This window comes from Periplaneta americana, chromosome 6 (genome assembly GCF_040183065.1).
Source record: "Periplaneta americana isolate PAMFEO1 chromosome 6, P.americana_PAMFEO1_priV1, whole genome shotgun sequence".
Lineage (NCBI taxonomy): Eukaryota > Metazoa > Arthropoda > Insecta > Blattodea > Blattidae > Periplaneta > Periplaneta americana.
The window spans coordinates 77,772,463-77,785,491 of NC_091122.1; the positions used below are offsets into that span (position 1 = coordinate 77,772,463).

General features: G+C 34.4%; 1 protein-coding gene across 5 annotated transcripts in view; it reads left to right on the top strand.

Moving 5' to 3' along the window:
- Nucleotides 1-13,029, top strand: part of Mtr4 (exosome RNA helicase Mtr4) — a 352,727-nt gene that overhangs the window by 306,003 nt on the left and 33,695 nt on the right. The gene's annotated exons all lie outside the window — the stretch shown is intronic.

The following is a 13,029-nucleotide window of genomic DNA, read 5'->3' on the forward strand; positions in this document are numbered from 1 at the left end:
AGAACGGAAGAAAATAATTTCGTGAACTGGGTTTAAATTCTTGTTGTTGTTTTCTAATGCCAGGTGTTTGACAATAAAGTCATTTGACCTCTTGCACTCCAATATTTGTCAAAGATATTATCATGGTCAGCCACTGAAGCACAGTTTTTGAGGTGTTCCGAATCCATTTCTTGGTTTGAGTTGCAGTTAGGGGACTGATATATTCCAATTCTATGCAGGTGTTTGGCCAAACAGTCATGGCCTGTTGCCAGTCTAAATGCAACTACAGACGATTTTCGTGGTAAATCGGGAATTAACTGTGGATTATGATACAGAGAGTTCCATTTTTTCCCTTGGGATTGTGTTATCAAATTTTGTTTGTTGAAGTCTAAGTATGTAGATTTAATAAATCTTTTCACAGAGTAATACGTAGATTTAGTAACAGGTCTGTAAGTAGCAGTACTGCCCTCCTTTGCTAAAGCATCCGCATTCTCGTCTCCCAGGATTCCACAATGGGATGGTATCCATTGGAATACAATTCTTTTATTGAGTGATATTAATTGAGAGAGCATTTTAGTTATTTCTGCTGTTTGAGATGAAGGTGTGTGTTTAGAGACTATTGATAGAATAGCTGCTTTGGAGTCTGACAATATAATTGCATTCTTAAATTTATTGATGTGGCATAGAAGATTCCTAAAACTTTCACTTATTGCAATGATTTCACCATCAAAACTTGTTGTTCCATATCCAAGAGATCTATAAAGTGAGAAGAGACAGCACATAACACCTGCGCCGGCACCTTGTTCTCTGGAGATCAAGGATCTGTCGGTGTATAAATGAAGCCAGTTTTGTGGAGGTACCTAATATTAATTGTCTCTAAAGACAATTGTTTCATTATTACATTGTTTACTTCTGATTTCAGTATTTCTTCTGTTAAATTTAGATTATACTCTATATTTAAGATAGTTAAAGGGTTTGGTTTAATTTATAAGTTTTTTTTTTTTTTTTTTTTTTTTTTTTAAATTCGGGATATTGATTTTCTTTTTAATTCTTGTACCATGGATATGAAACTTTTTTGAGTTTTTAATCTACAGAGAGGATTGTATGAATGCCAATGTTTCCTGGTAATCTAATAAGTTTTTCATATTGAATCAGTGCTTTTTCTTCTATTGTCATTTTGAAGCTGTTAATATTGGTGAGGAATCTCATAGAATCTATTGGAGTTGTTTTGATTCCACCAGTAATGAGCCTAAGAGCTTGGTTTTGAACACATTCTACTTGGTTTATGAAAGGTGAAGTAATTAAAATTTCCCCACAGTATGTCAGCTGTATAAACATTTTGTATGTAGTGTTCAAAGTATTTCTAGAGCATCCCCATTTCTTTCCTGCTAGTCTTTTCAGAAGGGAGAATCTTTTACGAGCTTTTTCAGAAATGTATTTCAAATGGTTGCTCCATGTTAACTTACTATCGAAAATAACTCCAAGATATTTGGATTCGTAAGTCCTAGGAAGATGTTGGCCATTGTATTGGATATTGAATTCTCTTTCTTTTTTACCAAGTGAAAATATTTGGTAGTTACTTCAAACTTGAAACAAGAAGAAATTCATTTGTCATCATGATTATTTATCCAAAATCCCTCTACTTAAAAAATTCATTAGATTATGAAAGAGAAAAGGGAAATAACTGACGTGTACTACTATTTAATATGTGATATCAGATCTGCAAATAAATTAATGGACAAAAGAAATATTATAAAGCAATGAAGAATTTAAATGACAGCAATCAACAAAGAAACACATTTCCAAACTCAAAGATTTCCCTTGTAACACCAACACTTAACCTAAGAAAAATCCAATTACTATAGCAAGCTATAAACCAACAATATTATAGTATCTTTCGTCTCGTTAGGATGGCAACCCACAAAATAACTTTGCATTTACACAGTATTTAAGTCACTCAATGAAGAAAAAACTAGTGTATATGATGAAGCTACATTACAGTAGTCCAACTCATCTCTAGGAGTATCATTGTCACTGGTATAAGTTTTACTTCATATAATTTCGAGGTAGAATCTATTGTCTTGTCCATTAAAATATGAGGATGTCAATATATGTCCTCAATCTTCTTACAGTAACATGATTGAATCTTTTCTCCACTTCTTCACATTGTATCTAGTAAAGAGCTGTTCATGTAACAGTAATTTCTGTTTATAGAATTACACTTGAGCTCATTTGCAATTCCATCCTTTATGTCGACCAATACTTACTTACTTACTGGCTTTTAAGGAACCCGGAGGTTCATTGCCAACCTCACATAAGCCCGCCATTGGTCCCTATCCTGAGCAAAATTAATCCATTCTCTAACATCATATCCCACCTCCCTCAAATCCATTTTAATATTATCTTCCCATCTACGTCTCGGCCTCCCTAAAGGTCTTTTTCCCCTCCGGCCTCCCAACTAACACTCTATATGCATTTCTGGATTCGCCCATACATGCTACATGCCCTGCCCATCTCAAACGTCTGGATTTAATGTTCCTAATTATGTCACGTGAAGAATACAATGCGTGCAGTTCTGTGTTGTGTCACTTTCTCCATTCTCCTGTAACTTCATCCCTCTTAGCCCCAAATATTTTCCTAAGAAGCTTATTCTCAAACACCCGTAGTCTCTGTTCCTCTCTCAAAGTGAGAGTCCAAGTTTCACAACCATACAGAACAACCGGTAATATAACTGTTTTATAAATTCTAACTTTCAGATTTTTCGACAGCAGACTGGATGATAAAAGTTTCTCAAGCGAATAATAACAGGCATTTCCCATATTTATTCTGTGTTTAATTTCCTCCTGAGTATCATTTATATTTGTTACTGTTGCTCCCAGATATTTGAACTTCTCCACCTCTTCAAAAGATAAATTTCCAATTTTTATATTTCCATTTCGTACAATATTCTGGTCATGAGACATAATCATATACTTTGTCTTTTCGGGATTTACTTCCAAACCTATCTCTTTACTTGCTTCCAGTAAAATTCCCGTGTTTTCCCTAATCGTTTGTGGATTTTCTCCTAACATATTCACATCATCCGCATAGACAAGCAGCTGATGTAACCTGTTCAATTCCAAACCCTCTCTGTTATCCTGGACTTTCCTAATGGCATACTCTAGAGCAAAGGGTTGTGCCAGAGAATCAGTCCCATTCCGAGACTTATTTGAAGGATTCGTAACAAGCTGTTTTTTACGGTGAAGGGTTGTTAGCCCTTTGCCCAACCCCCAAGCTGGAGGACCGCCCCTCATCGTCTGTCCGCGACTGCTTATTCAATATATTCACAGCTACCCTCCATATCTGGAGGCCGTCTCCTCGATCCGCAACCTGAGGACGCACCATGCCGTGGTATGTCTACCAATATCAACTTAATTTATTTAAATTAAAATACACATGTTGAGAAGGAAGGCACAAAACATAATGCCCTTCCTCCCTAAATAGTTATATAATCCTGTTCCTTAAGTACATTGTTAACTGTCTCAAGTAAATGATAACTCCATATGTTTTCGAAGAAAATTTTGTCCACATTTGATATTTTGTAAACTTCTTTATTTTATTAGATGTGCCACTCGGAGTTGGAAAAGTATAGCTGTCCAGTAACAGATATAGATTAGGTCCCCTTCTCAAGAACATTTTCAAAGCCTTGCTTCAATTTTTATTCATTAAACAAATTATAGTCCATATTAAATTCCAACTTTTTGTTTTTGAAGTATTGGACCATGTAAATAATATGATATGTAACTCCATATGTAGATGAAATTATTGGGGATCATCAATGTGGTTTTAGACGTAATAGATCAACTATTGACCAGATATTTTGTATTCGACAGATAATGGAGAAAAAATGGGAGTATAAGGGTACAGTGCATCAGTTATTCATAGATTTCAAAAAGGCATATGACTCGGTTAAGAGAGAAGTTTTATATGATATTCTTATTGAATTTGGTATTCCCAAGAAACTAGTTTGATTAATTAAAATGTGTCTCAGTGAAACGTACAGCAGAGTTCGTATAGGTTAGTTTCTGTCAGATGCGTTTCCATTTCACTGTGGGCTAAAGCAAGGAGATGCACTATCACCTTTACTTTTTAACTTTGCTCTAGAGCAGCGGTTCCCAAACTTTTTCAGCCACAGAGCCCTTTTTGAAGCAAAAGTTTCTCGTGGAGCCCCAAGAAATGTTTAGCTTTTAGTTATATCTGTCTATGTTCTATGAAGCATATTACACACGATACGTAATATTAAAATATGAATAATAAGATATGGGGTAAACATTGGTAATTTCGTTATAATTTCATGAAAATTAATTTAAAATGCAAATGTGTAAATATATCCTTATTCCGATTTTTTCATCTAAAAGACGATAATTTGCTGTAGAAATCTGGAGACATAAAAGATTGGACACGTTCTTGAACAAGTGCCAAAAACCACTTTTACAACTTAAGCTAAAAGGTTGGTTATTTCGTGATAACCTTGGTAATTTTGTGATATTACATTGATAATTTCGTGAGAGGTAGAAGAATTGTGGAAAAATTCATTAAAGTCAAATAAAATTCACATTTATTGTTACAAGACTTCAAACATAGTAATTCCGTCTAATATTCATAGCAAGAAAACATATAAATACATATCAACACATAATAAGAATGAAATCAAAGTAAAAATTGAAATTGAAAAGGGATCTTCTTTGCCCTGAAAGAGTGAACAATTTTATTACGGACTTTACTATAGCCTATATTACTAGGGTAACTCCAAAAGTAATGCATAACATTTGTTTAAAAATTATATTTTTATCCTACAGCTTTGCTATTTTCACAGAATATAGATTCATCCTTTAGGAACAAAATGTCACTTTTCCACATAATCCCCATCCCTTTCAACTGCCTTACGTAACCTAGGAACGAGGGCGTTTAGACCAGCACAGTAAAAGTCTGGACCAAGACGTCTGAGCCACTTTTTAGCAGCGTGCACGAAGGAGTCATCTTCTAACCTCGTTCCGCGAAGGGATCCTTCAGTTTACCAAAGAGATGGTAATCGCACGGTGCCAGTTCAGGACTGTAAGGCGGCTGTTTCAGTGTTGTCTATCCGAATTTTCTGATCTGGTCTGTGGTCTTGAGACTGACATGTCTGTGCGTTGTCGTGCTATAGCAGAACATTCTGCTTCGCCCGATGTCGCCGAACACGACTCAGTCGAGCTTGAAATTTCTTGAGAGTTGCCACATACGAGTCATTCCACGTCAAATCGCACAGCAATAAAACACGACCTTCTCGGAAATGGTCGAATTTTTTTTCATGAATTCCAGACATCAAATAAGGAGACCCGTATCGTTTTATTTTCACAATTATTAATTATTTGTGTAGTTATGACTATTTGAAGTTACGCAAATTATGCACGCACTGTTACAAAAAGTCACTTGGAACTCTGTGTCTACATATAATTCAGATTTGCGGTTTGGCGCATTTGAAAGACTAAATACAACACTTTTTATTACTTTAGGCCTATCACAAATAAATTAAAAATTTTGCCTATTTTTTTAATCATTTCTTTTTCAAAGCAAAATTACTATATTAAATAGCTAAGTTAAAAATCTGAAAAAGATATAGACTTGTTCGCTGATGTATTGTCTGTAAACTACTGCATTTATAAATATGGGATCGGCACTCATACATTTGTAACAATTTATTTTCCGGAGGCATGCACGCGCTCGCGATGCCCAGCTAATGAACTGCTTGCAGCCATAGGCTAGAAGGCTGCCCGTGGAAAGTTTTACGAAATTCCCCGTTGCATCTGATGTCACTATACTAATCATCAAATGATTAATACCTTAAGGAACAGTAAATATCTTATCTAAAATTATTTTATTATTGTCAGCTCAGCTAAGAGGGGAAGCCCTTCACAGTGCTATATGTTTATACTGTAATATAGCCAAGTGTTTGATGATAGCAAGGCTGGGTAAGGCAGTAAACTTTATGGCAGTAAACAGATGGCAGGAGACAAAATATAGAAGAGAAAAATAATCAGTTTGGGTTTGAATTTCACGCAGTGACGTGACTTCTATACAACATGAGTGATGGTAAAGATCGCGTAATATATAACAAGTGAAGGGTACACGGGAATAACGAACAAGGTCCATTCAGAATAATTTTGAGATAAATGAAATTTAAAGTTTGAGAACTTGAAACGTATAGTTTATTGTTAACTTATTGTTATTTTTTATCACACAAGAATGTACCATTATAAAGCAAATATGTGAGAAAATATTGTTTTGATTTTATGAATTACAACAATGCAAAACTACAAAAAGTCTACTTTGCTACGTTTTATAAATGGGAAGAACGAACAATGTCACAATTTAATTGAATATTTGTTGGGAATGGAATCAGGCATAATATTATCAAACAATGTAGCGCATGTTTACTTTCGTGTAGGGTATTCTTTTTAAAGGTTATGAATATTGTTGATCCATTATAAATATTTTTATCTTTGAGTATTCATTGTTCCAAACAATTATTGAAAAACAAATCTACAAACTAATCTGATTGCACTGAATTTTCCATTGTGAATGAATAGATTGAACTATAAAATCGTCTCATTCACTGTTATTGACTTCTTGTGACTCGTCATTGGTGGGAGGAAGACTGAAATATTCTCTAGCAGTTGGAGAACAAACATTTTTCAAAATTTGTAATTCCTTGTACATTGCCTTGTAGCTGTTTACAGTTTACAATGATGAATGGTTTGGTTTCCTCCTAGAATTCGCAATCTCTTGCCTCCAGTCATCGGGTACTTCACACCTTGCTCTCTGATTGATAAGTCCCATGTTTTTGTCACATTCTAGGTACAAGTGGCCTCGAGTGGGAAATCTGATCCACTGAGCATCAATCTCTTCTTAGTATGTACTACATAATGACAAAATCTAGAGGCAAGTTATCTGGTTGAGGTTTTTTCTGGGGTTTTCCCTCAACCCAATACGAGCAAATGCTGGGTAACTTTCGGTGTTGGACCCTGGACTCATTTCACCGGCATTATCACCTTCATATCATTCAGACGCTAAATAACCTAGATGTTGATACAGCATTGTAAAATAACCAATAAAAAATAAAAAAAAAGACAAAATCTAGATACCGTAAAGTTCCTACTTTGTCCGGAACAAGAATCGTAGAAAATACGGAGTTCACTAACGCAGCTTGGTACAATATTCATACAGTGGTGCCATATCTTAGAGCAAACTTCATCAGAGCCTTTATTTTAAATATTTTGGTCATACATGTCTTCCTGTTGACAGCGTATGTGTGTTACAAGAATAAAAGGGCAGCTGTCGACGATAATAGCCCTCAATAGTTCAAAAGTTTGGAACTGGTAATTCTTTTGGAAATCCATGCAGATAGCTTCTTTATACTCTTACTTCCTGGATTTTAGATGTGCAGCCCGTTTTACTTCATAAAATTTCTGTCCTTTTCTCTTGAGCAATTCATTCTTCCAAATCAAATTTTGCTTCTCCTTCTCAAAATTATCTAATTTACTTGCATCTTTTTCATTGGAAATTTCTGATTTAATTTGTGAAATGTCAGCTAATGTTGTATTTAGTGACAAAAATTACTCTGTATTGCTCGTAAGACATAGAGTTCGCAGGAAATTTTTCTAAGTGTAACTTAAGCAGCTTAGAAATATTCAAGTTCTCTGGAAGATACGACCTTCGGCTATCGTGACGAGATTAGTGGACTTTCTGACCTCTAAGTGATTGAATGTGCTGACAAATTTTAGATAAAATCTCTCCTTTCATTTGGTGAGGCCTGTTTCCATGTTTAACTCTTGTTTCTGTATGGGCTTTTCCAGTAGTAGCCAATGACGTTTTCAAAGTGACTAAACGTCTGTCTGTTATTCCATGTAGAGCAATAAATGCTTTATAGCAAACGGGAACATCAGTATTTTGCCCATCTTTGTTTATTCGCATTTTATATCTGTAAGAAAAATTATGAAAATCAGCTTCGGCTTGTGTTTTTCTGGATCTTCTTCTTTGCACAGGAAGTACCGAAATTAGCCCTGAAAGGTGAGCATTTTGAGTGTCATATGGTGCTAATTCATTGAAATGTTTAATAAGATCGCTTCTTTCACTTTGGCTTATTTTCTGAAGCATCTGTAACACGTCCTGTAACTTGTCTCTTCCTTGAATTTACAGAACGTGGAATGGGTCCGAATAATTCATTTTCTCTAACGTCAGACATTATAAAAATAAATTGCACTAACCACAAACACTACAATATATACCATAAAAGTATAATAAAGGAAATAATCAATACCCTACCACTGACATCTGAACACTGGAATAGTACAGCTGTTTGTATTATGCTCACAAGTAGTTCTAATGAAAATTAATATAATTTTTTGTCACGTGGAATAACAGTTAAACATCATACAATCATTTAATAATATTATTATTGTATAATACAGATCGTATTGGCATATGTAAAAATAAACTAACCAGCAATGTGCTATGGCTCAAAGATCAAGTTTGTAACGGCTGTCTGCATTAGTTTCTGTGTTTAAAATGGACATTGTTCGTTCTTTCTTGGGATGGATGTGACATTGTTCATTCCTCCAAAGTATACAGAAACTTTAACGCAGAATACTGAGGACAGTTTTCATTCTTACATTAAACCAATGCAGCCACATAAAAGTACTCCCCTTCTACTATCAGATGGCACTATTAACTCAATTTCGATTTTTGATGGACCTTGTTCGTTATTCCCCTGTACCCTTCAAGTGTTTAAATCCATTTACCTTCCTAATCACGCTTTTGAAGAGAAAAGTACACTAAGACGCGTAAGTTGCGACTGGTAAAGCTCAATTTAAAGGAGTCTTTGAATGTGCAAATATGTGATTCATCCCGTAAAAATCAATCAATTTCTGAATAGGTCAGGTGAAATTATATGTGAAGCCGGTAGTTCTTGTGATATTAATAAACATGAATCAAATGAAAGTGCGGACAGAGAAAGTGATTATCCCAGTTCTTCTTCTAGCAGTTCTATGGATACAGTGCTGGAAATCACTAATATTGAGGAATTAAACAAGAGTTTGATGTCAGTAGAATCCCCTATCAAGAAAAGAAAGCTACAACAAAAACGATACCCCTGTTAAAAGTTTCAAAAAGTAAAAGGCTCCCTAGCATGTAAAGTTTTTCATGTAGAAGCTGCATCGTCATCCCTTCGAAAGTCAGCCATATTTTATTTTTGACGGAATACAAAGAAATGTACAACCTGAAAATTACATAGTTATTGCAGACTTTTCTGAAAATTATTCGTTTGTAATACAAGATTCAATACAAGGTGTGAATTGGAACATATGCAAAGCCACAATACAATACAATTTTAATTTTACTTCCTACTTTATTTTATTTTATATTCTCTTATAGGCATATTAATATTATATCTGAACTGCGACCGAACACGAGCGCTGCTCATTCGGTCTCAAATTTTGTTAATATTACTGTATCTCCTTTTTTATATTGATTGTATTATTTTATTTCTATTTCTCTTGTTTGTAATTATATTCTTTATTCTGTATATTTAAATAAATAAATAAATCCTTTCGTAGTATATTTCAAAGGAGATACAGAAATTCGTTACAAAAGTATTGTCATCTCAGAAACCATGAAACATGACACCGATCCCTTTCACTTTTTTCAATCCGAAGCAATCAATTTATTAAAGCAAGAATTCAACGATATGAAAAAAATCATTACTTTTCCAATGGATCAAGTTCACAATACAAAAAAAAAAAAACAGAATTTTAAAAATAATTGCTTACATGAAGACGATTATGGAATTAGTGCTGAATGACACTTTTTTGCAACGTCGCATGGTAAAGGTCCATGTGATGGCATTGGAGATACTGTTAAAAGACGTACCACGAGAGTTAGCCTATACAACATCCTATGACAACACCAAAAAAAAAAAAAAACTGTTTGACTGATCACAAAAAAACATTTCTAACGTGTCATTTATATTTTGTCCATTCAATAAGCACAAAAACCACACTGAAAATTTGCAGGCCAGATACCACAATCTAAAACCAATAACTGGTACATTAAATTACATTCTTTCATTCCGTTGTCAGAAACTGAAGATTTAGTAAAACAATTTTCTTTCAAGAAAGAAGGTAGGCGAATGAAAATTTAAAGTGTGAATGAAAAGAAACATTTAAAAAGCATAATGTACAAATATTTGAAGATATCATAATAAGTAAATTAGCAGCGTTTCCTCGAGTGACTTGATCCGTACTGGGTGTAATGTTGCAACGTTCAGTTAATCATCCAGCGCCGATAAACCTTCCAGCGCGCTTTAACGCTTCCCGTCCACTGCTGCTGCGCCAACCGCTACACATTGTGTCGTAAGTAATTAAATTTCCATTAAACTATTGGAGATCCCATTCTGATTTTTTCTGGAATTATTAAGAATACTTCAGTGCAGCTAGTAGACATTTTTTTTAGATTTTTAATAGGGCTATTTCACATTGATATATATGTTTTAAGAATTGAATTATAAAAAATATTTGTAATAATTATATTATAATTAGTAAGTAAATATTTAATAAAAGACAGTACTTTAAGCTTTTAAATGCATTTTTCAAAAAAAAATTAACATCAATATTGTCAGAAATATGATGCTTTAAATGTTGCATTGTACGACATTTTTAACGAATTTTTTCATGTAATATTTTAAAAACATGTGGACTTAAGAGGAAATAAAAATACACTTGTTGGTTTATTAGATCCATAGAGTTGTGAAAAAAAATATAAACGCAATCAGAAATATGAAGGTCAAAATTTGTATAATTTTGTGCGATTTGACATGGAATGACTCATACGCGTCAGAATTAATGGTGGTTCCGTGTGGCATGATATCCACAAGCAATAGTCCTTCTGAATCGAAAAACACAGTAGCCATAACTTCTCCTGCCGAAGGTGCACTTTGGAATTTCTATTTCTCTCGTGAATTTGCATGATGCCACTCCATTGTCTGCCTCTGTCTCCGGTCCAAAATTGTGGAGCCATGTTTCATCTTCTGTCACAATTCTTGCAAGTAAGTCACTTATCATTAGCACTTAGCATGATAAATTAAACAGAAGTTACACTGAACCCATTGCGTCCCCCTTTCCTTTTTTGTTATCACATCTTATCTTCAGATTTCTAAAATTCGTATTGTAATACAATTTTTAAAATAGTATAAAATGTAACGCTTAATGCTCAACAAAATTTCGCCTCAAACAGCTAAGATTTCTATCAGTAAAGCTAAGCCTATATGTCGACTACAGCTATATCTAAAATTCCGAAAACATTTCCTAAAATTTCATTAATATATAATAAATCATTGTACCAAATATCATATGCTTACCTTTAGTAATAAGCCTGTAATGTAATTACAAACATCCACAAAATTTGTACGCCTGAGAAGTCGACGATAACTTGTTCTCTCCAAACATAAAAGCTCACTGAAGCAGCTACAATAGTCACACAAAGCATAGCTGTATGTTTCTGGAAACCAGCCAACATATGCAATCCCTTGGTGGAAATTTGAATCTCGTAACACCATTGGTTAGTTCACGAAAGAGCAAAGAAAAAGTATCACGAAATAACCACTGCCACGAAATTACCAATGTTTACTCTATTATATTAATAAAGGAAACAATAGTAAAAAAGTACTGGAGATAATGTTATTTAAATCTACAAAATGATATAACAAGTAGTTAAGATATTTAAAAAATGTTACAGTGTTACATGTACACTCGAAGTTAATGTGAAAAATGCGCCTATTTCTTGCAGCAGAGTTTGTCACTTTCCGTTGTCACAGAAGTGAGTTTGAAGACGTATATCGTCTTCTGCGTCCAAACAAGCTCGATATTTTGTTTTTGTAGCCATGTACCTCGAAAAGACCGAATCATAGAGATACGTAGTATCAAAGGCCAGTAAGATAAAATTAACTTTTGAACTTAATATTATCAAAAGATCCTCCCTTAACTGAGCCCAAAATTCCGGAAGTGGTTTGCTTTTAAATGATGCCTGACAGTGGCTGTCTTAAACCATGTTTATAAAGACCTCATATTCTACTGCAATGAGAGCTGCTGGTTTTGACTTCACTGGAAATGGATTTACAATCCACTCATACTTCTTTCGAATCGATTGCTGAGTGTCCCTTGGCAAGTATGAATTCAAATTTTGAAGCTAATTGCCAAGGTGTTCTTTTATTTTCGCATGAGTCATGTTGAATGAGTCATTGTTGTGTTATTTTCTTCTATAAAGTTTGAAATGCATTATTTCGACGCTTTCTATGCAGAATGCTATCTTTTTCTTCAGCGCAGCAATTTTTTTCATTGACATCGAATATAATTTTCCGTTTACCTTGTATGGATGTGTTGAATTAGTTACTTTTGAAAAAATGTCTGTCAAGTAACATAATTTGCACAAACATTCCTGATCAATCAAATAATCTGCTAGCAAACTGTTTTGTCATTCAAAAGTGAAGAAACTTCCGTTCGAAGTTCAAGTAAACGGGACAATGCTTTATCACGCGACAACCAACGCACTTCTATGTGTAATAACAAAGACTTGTGTAGGCCTATATTTCCCATATCTTCGCACAGAATACTGAGCAGCCTACACTGCAAAGGTTGGTCGTGCTTTAACAAAGCTGATAATTTTGACGACGTTGTGTACGTAGTACTTGCTTTAATAAGGCTGGAATTTTTTTCGTTGTGAGACCGTGTTGTGTAATACACAATGATTACTTGTGCAGGTTTTTTTTTTTTTTTTTAACTTCCTTGATCCTTATAACAGCGCCGAAACAGGACTACCATGGCCCTTGCGCTATCTGTGCACACGTCAATGCAATTGTCCCAAGGTTTTCAATGAAATTTCAGTACCGCTTGTGGAGGATGGCAAACTATCTTCAAGAAAGGACCTGAAAACTCGTACCGCACAAACGTCATTAACACAGCTAATCCGGCAACGTCTGTG